Here is an 11,138-nt window from a genome sequence, read left to right on the forward strand (position 1 = left end):
AAATCTATTTTCAAAGAATTATACACATAATCTTCATGTTTACAGAAGTTTTGATTCAGCTACCGAAATATGTTTAGATTTTGTTTAGATTATGGACCCTTGTTTTATAATGTTGTAATAATCATAAAAATCCATTTTTAGACATTGACCAAACAAAATAATAAAAAAAAAGTTTAAAATGTCTAGTAGTAAATTTATCCCTTTAAAACAATGAAAACGATACAATATTTAACCCTGCTAAGAGACACAGTTGATATCACTTTCATGCCTAAGGATATGCTGCCTCACTAAATCTAAATGCATGACTAAAATATATTGCTGAGAAATAGATACTGATTTCAGAAAAATCATTCCTATTTGTATTTTGATAGTGTTGTGGCAAGATAAATAGACACCTCAGTCTGTAGTTCATCTCTAATAGCTGTTACTGTTTTTCAACAAATGTTATTTTATTCTAGTAATGAGCCCTTTTAACTCTGCTGATTATTCCAAGTCAAGTAAATAGATTGCATTTGCCATTGCAACTCAACATTAATAACTTCCACAGTTTTATTCTTCTGATCAGGACTTTAAAAACATTTTCATTCATTGAAGTTCCTAATCTGTAACATCCCTTCAACCCTGAACTTGTGTGGGATCTGCTGTGCCAGCTGGTTCCCTAAAAGTCTAAGGGACCTGATGAGATTAATCTGAGAATACTCAAAGAGCTGGCTGATGCCATTGCAAGACCTCTATTGTTTTTCAACAGTCTTGGGAATCTGAAGAGGACCCAGGTGACTGGAAGCTGGCAAGCATTTGCATTTGCCATAGCACATTATGTTCTTGCTTAATTTTCTTAAATTACAGATAGAGATCAGAGGTACCAGTGTTGTTTTTTAAATATAAGGTCTGAATTATAAGTCAAAGAAAATTAAGTGATATATATAGTGCATTAACAAGAGACACATAATTGGTGATTGTGATTCACTGGCTGAATAAGTAGTTCCATTTCATTAGGTGACTTCTAATTACCCATGCCTGGTGACATCAAACTGTAAGTCTTGTCTTGGTTAAAATATATATCCATTCACTGAACACCCATTTTAGTAATGGAAATTTCTATTGTATAACATAAAGATGTTCTCACCTCTAAACTTACATGTGAGAATATTATTCTGTTCTTTTTTTTTGACTAGCATGAGAACTCAGTCTTGCAGGTTTTTCTGTACAAAGGAACTCTTGATCTAATCCAAAATTCACTTTTTTTTCCTCACAAGATATAAAAGGAAGATACACCGGGGCAAAATCCAGAAACACTGAGTCAGATTTATATTTTTAGGACATTTTACCCACTTTTTCTCAATTAGTGCAAATTGATTTTAAAACATCTGGGACTGTACTGGCTTGAATTCAGTTTAAAAATTTATAATCACAGATTTAATGTATTATTTGAAAATGACCTCAAATCAATATTTCACATTAATATATGAGAATTTAAAGTAATTTGTCAAAACTAATATTCATCTTAGATGATTTTCTTTTCTGGGATTTAGCCAAATTTTAGAGTTAATGGGCCTGGAAAGTAATTAAGTTACTTCACTTCTTTCATATGTTCTCCTTCTAACTTTGTCACTGATACTGATTACAAATGTGAGAGACTGAAACAATGATTAATGGTTTAAACGTTAAAATCATCAAATACCTTTGTCCACTGTAGTGACTACTGATAACTAAAGACTGCCCCTCCTCAAATATGCCTCCAGACAGGAATTTGGCCTCTGATGGGAACTTGAGATAAGATAAAGGTGGTACTTTTGTCCAAATATCTCAGGTCTAAGGAGAAGTAAAGAAGGCTGAGAGAGAAGAATGAATCCACAAGGGAATCCCAACCAGCAGCTGTGATGGAAATCATCTCTGGCTGGGTTGGTGGTGGGGGAGGCCACAGCCCACAGGCTCATCTGCTGAGGCCCCTGCTGCTCAGGGAGAGGAGGAGAGTTTTTGGGGGTATGACAGAACACCCATATACAAACTGTCTCAGTTGTAAAATCTCCCAACAACAACAGTAAGAAAAACAAAAAAACAAAACAAACCCACCTCCCCAAAAAAAAACACCAAAAAAAGGACAACCAAACAAAAAACCCCCAACAAACCATTAAAAAAATTATTCTTTTTCAACTGTTTGAACCTTATAAAAAGGAACTCAGAAATTTATTGGAAATTGTGAAGTCTCCATAAAGAAAAAATTAATCAAAATGCAGGTCTGGAAGAGATACTGAACAGCATTTGCAGAAATCATCCTAAAATCCTGCAAATATTATTTCAATTTAAGATCAAGTTAGAATTTTTTGCCTGGAAATTATCAGTTTTAATTTGAGTGCTTTTAAGGGTAATATATATGCAATGATTTGTATTGTTTCATTGAAAACACCTATGAATTTTCTTTCTTTTGTGTGTTTCTTTTTTTCAGAATTTAATTATAATTTTTTCCCCTGGAAATTGTGTAAACATAGTTAATCAAGCAATATATGTTTATATATGCATAAAAACTGTGACAGCAGAATAATTGTCATGCCTTGTATATCAACTATATAGAGTTCTAGTCAATTCTTACGGCTGTGAGAATTAGTTAATCTAGTCAATTCTACTTCCCCTTCATATCATGTTTCATAAGCTGGAAATGTGCACAGTCTATTTGAACACTTTAATGTTTTTGAAATTGGAATGGAAAATTTGCTAATGCTGCTTTACTTGTTTCTTAATTTAAGACAAGCAGAAGTTCATCAGCACAATCTGTTACTGTTTTATTGTCCTCATGAAGGTTCATGAAGACGTACAAACTACACAAGCATTTAATTAAACTTGTATATGGCACTAAATTCTCAGCACAAAATTAATATGAAATATTTAGGATAATGTGTTATGAAAACATAATAAAACTCTCAAAGCTTTCTTTTGAAATAAGTTTTAATGGAATACAAAAAGAAAACATTTATCTTAGATAATCTAGTTCAGATATCAGTAACTTGTTTGTGTTTTTATTTCCTGCAAAATAAATATTTTCAGAAATGGTCCTGTAGAACCCTAAAACTGTAGCTAGGTGCCAAAAGAAATGGCAACATTTTATGATATATCATATATGTATCAGTTTTCACTTACAAAGAGTTTATTTTGGAGGAACAGTGATTGATTTTGGAAACCATCATAATATACTTTGATTAATAACTGCAATTCCAATTTGGTCTGCGTAATAAATGAATAGCAGTTAGGCATCATAGTTTTTCAGTTCAATCACTGAATTGAATAACGGGGGAAATGGTTGAGGATGAAATGAAGAGGGGGTTTTATTCCCTCACAGAATAAGTACTTATTTGCCTTAATTACAAAACAAAGATTTTCAATTCCATTTTGAACCTTCTAAATGGACATAAAAGGAAAATTGGATTCAATGTATGAAACAACAGAGTTTAGCAATGATCACATTATTCATCAGACATATTGGAAGACAGATTCATTTCTGGTTGACATGAACGACCCCGTGATTCCCTCTTCATCTTTCATTTCAGTTTGCATATTGACACTTTACTATCTGGATTATATGTCTTCCAACATCAAATATTTTATGCAAAGTGAAGGAACACCAGTAAAAATAATTGATAGTACACAAAAAATTGCTTTTTCAAAAATCCCCTGTGGATTCACAATTCTCCAAGTGTCTCACAGCAAATGCATTGGTTTGAAAAGTCATAATACCCACAGTTCTTAAAAGACTGAAAAAACCCCATAGATTTTCATTGACAATCTATTTCTTTTTACTCAGCTGATGTCCACTGCAAATAATAAAAAGCTTTGTTGTTGATCCCAGAAGGATCATCAAGTTCAACTCATTGAATTCCAGCCTTGGAAAAGACATTCCACACCATGTGCCCGAAAGTGTTGTCCAAATGATTTTTGAACTCTGTCAGGCTCAGTGCCATGACCACTTCCCTGGGGAGCCCCTGTGCCCAACCACCCTTTGGGTAAAGAACCTTTTTTAAATACACAACCTAAACATCCCCTGACAACTTCAGGTCATTTCCCTAGGTTCTGTCACTGGTCACCACGGAGCAGAGATCAGTGCCTGCACCTCCTCTGCCCCTCATGAGGAAGTTGCAGACTGCAATGAGCTCTCCCTTCAGTCTCCTGTTCTCCAGGCTGAACAGACCAAGTGACCTCAGCCTCTACTCAAGAATTCCTGCCCAGACACTTCACCTTTTTTGTTGCCCTTCTTTGGTCACTATCCAATAGTTTTATATCCTTAGCACCCAAAACTGTGCACCATATTCAAGGTGAGCCACACCAGTGCAGAGCAAAGCAGGACTTGCTCAGATGGGGATGCTGTGCCAGATGCACTCCAGGACACAGTTGTCCCTCCTGGCTGCCAGGCCAACTGCTAATTGAAAATGACTGCTCCACAGAACTAGGTATTTTTCTTCCCATCCACAAACCCAGAGGCATAAAAGTTTAATCTGGACACAAAAGGTTACTGAAAATGAGAAATTGCATCACAGTAGCAATTCTTTTCTAAGGGAATTAATCTTTCTGGCAATGTTATTCCCACAAATAACAGTGTCTAAATTCTGGGCTCCACTCAAGTTTATTAAAGCAAGATTTTTATCTTAAAATTAATCAAGGGAAACATATTAAAATCACATTTTTAAGTTCTGCGTTTGTAACAGGAGCAGCAGCAGCAGCCACCTGGATGTTCAGTGCATCTGGCAAAGGACTGTAAGTGAGCTGTTAGCAGAAGTATGTAGTCCTAGGTATTGAAAATGTGACATACTTCATTGTACTTAAGAATGACATGAACAGGACTCAGAGAACTTTTTTAAGTACTTCAGTTGGTGTAGGGTATCAACAACAAGCACGAATCACCCTGAAGCCATTTACAACCCCCATCTGAGTATCTGTTAATAACTTATTCCCACAACTGTGTCCTCAGACTCAGCAATGTGTTTTCTGTTTATTGAAGCAACAGTCATTTCAAGGCTTCCAGCACAATCTTTCTCTCACCTTCCCTGGAGTGCTGACAAGAGATCTGACTGTAGAGCCTGAAGTGGAAATTGCTGGCCTCATACATTTTGCACATTCTCCAGAATTCAGCTAAGCATCCACAATACACCAGCAAGCAATGCCTTGCTTCAGTGCTGCAAGGTGCTCAGACTTGTCTCACTGGGTTACCTTAAGAAGTATCTGTTTTAAACACAGTCCACACTCTTCCTCACTCTGCCTCAAACCCAGCCAAGGGACGATTATGAAATTTTTAGGCTAGTTTGTGTGGTTATTTCTTTTGCATTTGAAAGCTCAAGTGTGTATGAACATAATAGACAGGGAAAAGGTAAGGTTTTTAATTTATGGAGTTCTCTTTCTGATATATTTTACCGAAAGCATGAAAAAAAAACACATATGAATCAATCAAAGGTCTTTGTGAATAGATTCTTGCACATAAGAGTGTCCTAGGAGAGTTTCTCTGCTAAGAAATGTTTGGTCACTTTATGGAGAAGTGTCACTTTATGGAGAATACATTCTTGAACAAAAATTTTTTGGCCAACACAAGTGACTGGGAAAATTCTTAGTAATCACATGCTGGAAGTACTTTAGGCTGGGTGGAAGGAACAAAAACCAAGTTTCAGCTGTAACAAAATTACAGAAGAAAAGCAACATAGATCTCTCTCTTCCACTCCTGAAAAAATGGGCTTTTTTTGTACTTACTTTACGGGATAGCTTATACCTTTAGAAAATTGTCCTTTAGAATAGAATCACAGTATAAATAAAAATAAATTAAAATGCAAGATAATTTAAATTTGTTTTATGTCTGTACTATGAATTATTTCAGGAAATTTCCAAGCAAATTTCTAGGCCTATTTTCCTACCTTTCTAAGTATACAAGAAGTCATGGCTAAAGACCTCAGTAAAGAAAGGTGAAACCTATGAATTCAGGGGATAATATCAGTGATGACTAATATTTTTATGTTCTCAGAACACATACTGTTTTCCATGTCACCTTTTAGCAGCTGAAGAACCACTTCCCCTGTTACAGAATTGCAGGCAATAAGTTCTCAGCATGAAATTGCTAGTATCCCTGAAGAAAATGTACAACACAGCTACTCACTTTCTAACAGCTCTGGCCTGAAAAGAACTTCAAGGTTCAGAAAAAAAAAATCAGATAAATTTAAAGTCATTTCTATATTCATCTGTTTTTGTTTTTTTGTTTTTTTTTTTTTTTTTTTTTTTTTTGTGTTTTGTTTGTTTTTTTTTTTTTGAGTGGGGTCTATTACTATATTACTCATCCATAGTTCCTAGTCTCCTAGTCTCAAGATAAGATGCATAAAAGGAGAAAATCTCTGCTTTGCCATTAATATGTGAGTAATATCTAAGCTAAAAGCAGGTAAGTGTAGTCTAGGAGCTGGTCTTTACCTGGCTAGCTATTCGCTCACATTTTTCTTTCACAACAACTTTCTAAATACACTGTTGTCTTTCAAAATGGTCTCTAACTGAAAATATATGTGATTACTGCTGAGTAGTATTCTTACTGCAATATGGTTTTGCTACTGCATGACAGGTTGTTAGGTATTACATTTTAGTCAGTGAAATATTTATGTCACAGTAGCCACTTGCTTCGAGATAGAGAAACAGATTACCTAAAATAGAGAAACAGATTATCTCTGCTTTAAGTATCATCCTCACCATCTCTGTTCTGCTATCCTTAAGCCTGACTGATCCACATCAACAAGCAAATAGCTCTCTAAACCACATTATTTTTGCTACTTGCATCTTCCTGAAAGCAGCTCTGAATGAGGTGTGTGTGTGAGGAGTATGCACTGATGAGCAGCACTCCAAAGTAGCTTTGGTAATAAGACTATTAGGTGAGCAGAGAGAATGGGGAGGTCTTCTAGAGTCACATGTTATGGTTGCTTCAGCTTTTCCAACCCCTATGTGCTTGTGGGACAATCATAAATTAGTTGCCTGTTGGAACACTGCAATGAAAATCATAGTGTCCTCTTAGGATTAGCAAGTCTGTTGTTCTCCAAAGCCTTGATTTCAAAAGTACAAATAAAAGGAAGAAGGGAGAAAGGAAACAATGACTGCAATCCAGAGAGGACACAATCAGCTCTGTTTCTTAGTTAATGTTTGATTTATGAAGTGTTAAGTGTTGCAGTCTCTGATTCAGTTAAAAATAGTGTTTCTGAAACATTTTATGAACTAATGGAGATCACAATTAGCCTCCTGCCTTCAGTTGCAATACATGACAGAGACCTACATGTTAAATGCAGAGTTTATGCCTGCTGTGGTGCAATTCTTAATGTCACTTTTTATTTACAATATAATTTCAATTACATTATAGAAGATTTGAAGCAAATAGACCTTTTAGAAAAGAGTTTGTGGCCTTCTACACTTAAGCTTTTAATACAGAGCAAGAATGAACATGCCTATTGTGATGTTCATCCAAAGCATTGGATTTACTGAATTTCTGAATACATATGAAAATTGAGAATCTTCATGGAGTTCTGGAAGTTTCAGAATTGTTCAACAGGTTTTTTACTTAATTGCAGCTTGATTTAAATGAGTTGATGGCTCCCAGCTGGAGGTGTCAGGAGTAGTTTTGAAATTACTATCTTTAGGTAAATCTTACCATTGAAAGCTTTTATGCAGGTAGAAGTTCTGGAAACTGACTGTGACTGCAGAGAATTGCAATTTTTTAATTAATCCCCAGGAATATTATGTATATATATAATTATATATATAATAAATACAAACATAAAAAATAATTAATTTTCTTCAGTAAGCAGATATTTTACAGAGCTGTTTTCCCAATCTCTTTACATTTAAAGAAAATAGGGCTGTAAAAAGAGTCTGTCAAGTTCACTCATAACTAACACAAAACATTCTCTTCCCAATCAAATAATTTTAAATCTCCATTCTGAATACAGCTTTTATCTCTTAACTTTCATTCTCCCTAGCATGCATGCACAAAGTTCCATAAGAATCTGCTATACTAAATATATGCTTTCTATGGAGCTCTCCAGGTAACTTTCAGCTGAATTTCTATTTGATTCCCTTCAATTTAAAATATTAATCATTAAAAAAGTTTCATATTTCAACTTCTAAAGCTTTTTTGCTCATAGGGAACAATCCTCATTTAATTCAGGCAGTTTTTCTATATTCATAATTAACTGCCTATTTTATATTTCATCTACTTAAGTTCTTCTGTTAGGAAGATTATATATGAAAGTGTCAGGAACTTCATCTGCTTGCATGGATCAGTAAATGAGATCTATCTTTATAATCTGAATCATCAAGAGAATCTTCTCAGAAGATTAAAGAAATGGCCCTAAAATGTTCTGGCAATCAAAGTTGTGTAAAGTCAAAAAGCATACTTGCTGCTCTGTTCATGAAATCCATACTTTTACAAAAGAAATGAAAGGCATCTTTGGCCTTCTCAAACTTCAAAACTGCAGCTTAGGATTGAGTTCAGGAGAACAGAAATTTAGTTTTAAATCTTTAAAGAGTGATGCAAGTCTTCTTGTAAGAAGTCCAGTTGGGACTCTCTGCATCTTTTAAAGTACTTTCAAGAGGTGTATTAAAGTACAGAAAAATGTATGCATTAAAAAAAAAAAAAAGCTCAAAGGCCAGGTTAATGTGCTGAAGCAACTCTTTATGTAAGGAACTGAGAATTTTCAATTTTATAGCTGTCTATGTCTGTCTACAACTTTCTGACCCTCTCTGTTAACCTGGTCTTCTGGTGTGCTGCCCATTGTATTGCAGTAAATACCTGTGCAAAGGAAGTAATCATTCTGTTTTTTTTGACAGCATTATGGAAAATGTCATAGTCATGACTCTCATTTAGTAAGAGTTTCTTTCCACTCTGGAAGCAAAGCAGTTTCCATGAAATTTCTTGGCTTATTTCTGAAAGATATTTGTACTCAGCATAGGTATTTGTATGCAACACTATGAGGAGAAAATTGCTGACAGAATGCAAGAAATAGTTAAGATTACCCTCCAAGAATTAAATGAGATTTGACTGCTGTATAAAAGAGTTATATTAACTGATATTTGACCATTTGAGGTATGCGCTGTTTAAGTCATACATCATATAAAGACTACAAGCCTGGTGCTAGGAGCTGTCAATTTGTCATAAATAATTTGTGAAAAAAATGAGAGGATTTGATGTGTCACATGCTAAACTGTGAAAGTGATTGAATATATACAGAAAAGATCAACACATGTTTTAAGTAAAAATAGATCCAAGTAAAACTGTATTCATAGCTTAATTAAGTAATGGCATTTGAGAATATACATCAGACCTTTGCCTGATGTAAATCAGCACTATTGCTACAATTCTGCACAGCACAAGCACAATGTATTTATTTTTAATTTTTTTCTTCTACATAATAATTACACATGGCTAGCAATAAAAAGAGGAAAGTCTACAGCATAGGTTTTATGAAGTTCTCTTTGTTGTCATAAATTCTAGAAGAGGATTTCTGCTGTCATCAGAGCTCTAAGTAACTTACTTTTCAATATGTCTGTCTTCTCCTGCACACTGTGATTGTGGAATATCTGTCCCTGTCCCTATTCCTCTCTGTGTCCCTGTCGTTCTCCCTCTCCCTTTCCTTCACCCTAATTTTCTTTCTGCGAAATATAGTTTTTCTTCAGAGTGTTCAGATTTTTTTAAAAATAATAATAATAAAAAAAAATATGAATCATCAATAAAAAAAAATCAACAAAGTTATCAAAATAAAAAGTCTGTTAAGACTTCTTTATTTTTCAAGCAGTAGAATTCAGTATTGCAAACCCAGTTTACCCCTGGTGTAGGTGTTGGTCAGACTGAAGTTCATAAATTTATATTTCACAGAACCCTGACCCTGATTATGTTTTGCAAAAAACAGTTTTCCTGAACTGTTTTTTCTCCCTTCAGGAACTGTCTAATGTAGACTGATAACCACCACAAATGTGATAACAGAAATTAGGTCTAGTAGTATTTTTCCCTATAATGTTAGCAACAATGGAAATTATGTAGTAACCTTCACATTACTCTGTATTTATTGAAGACCATTATGTTTCAGTTCTTAGTTTTTTCTTCACCCTAACTAGATTCAATACTAATATTCAACAGGCCAAGAGGAATATATGATATGTGATACGATATTTGATATGTGATATGATCTGATGTGGTATGATATGGTGATATACTTACTTATTCCTATTGAAATATTAAACTGAAATTATACTATTTGTTAGCAAATTTATTATTTTCCATAACCACCAGGGAAAGGGATGGCTGTAGATTCCTTATCTTTTTATAAATATCATGATATGGAAATTTAAAATACAGAAATTAAAAGCCTTGAAAAAAAAATCAAGCTAGAATTCATTCATGATTTCCGTGTAGTAAGAGAAAAATATGTACCTTTTCTAATGGTGTTGCTGGCTCTATCTTAGATAAACAATATGTTGTTTACAGAGAAAATTTCTGTTGATAAAGCCAATTAAAGCAATCACCGTTAGGAACATTTAGACCTGGACTTTGAGCTGACACTCCACTTCACTGACTTTGTCTTCTTTTTTTAAACTGAGCAACAGATGATACAGCTCGACAGTCAGTCCACATATTCCAGCTAGGCTGGGGTAGCTAATCAAGTTCCTGACATTTTTAAAAACTAAAGTAGCTGCAAGTGAACGAATACATTGATGATTTAGAGACAAAACCATTAGCACAGCTATCTAAGAGTCAATAAATGAGAACTGCTGCATCCTGTGTGTTTTGAAACTAATCTGCCTAATTGGCTCCTGGAGTCTCACTTCAAAGATGCACTCTTGTTTTCTGATAAAAGAGATGCAATTACTAAGTGTGAGATTGGGTCAGCCTTGATGAGGAACAGAAAGAAAACCAAAATGGCTTTCCACCCTATCTAGTCTCTGTCACTAACGAAATGACCAGAATCTGTGTGACTTTTTCAATCTTTTCCAGTTTGTAAACATTCTTTCTCCTCTCCCAGTCATGTTGGTATGCTTTCCTGTCACTTATTTTGTCTGTATTTTTGAACTTCATTTTTAAAACTCTGCATATGCTTTCATTTTCCCCAACAAGAAGTATGTGCTGGAAACAATTACCATTACTT

The sequence above is a fragment of the Lonchura striata genome, chromosome 1A, assembly GCF_050655825.1.
Source record: "Lonchura striata isolate lonStrDom1 chromosome 1A, ASM5065582v1, whole genome shotgun sequence".
Classification (NCBI taxonomy): domain Eukaryota; kingdom Metazoa; phylum Chordata; class Aves; order Passeriformes; family Estrildidae; genus Lonchura; species Lonchura striata.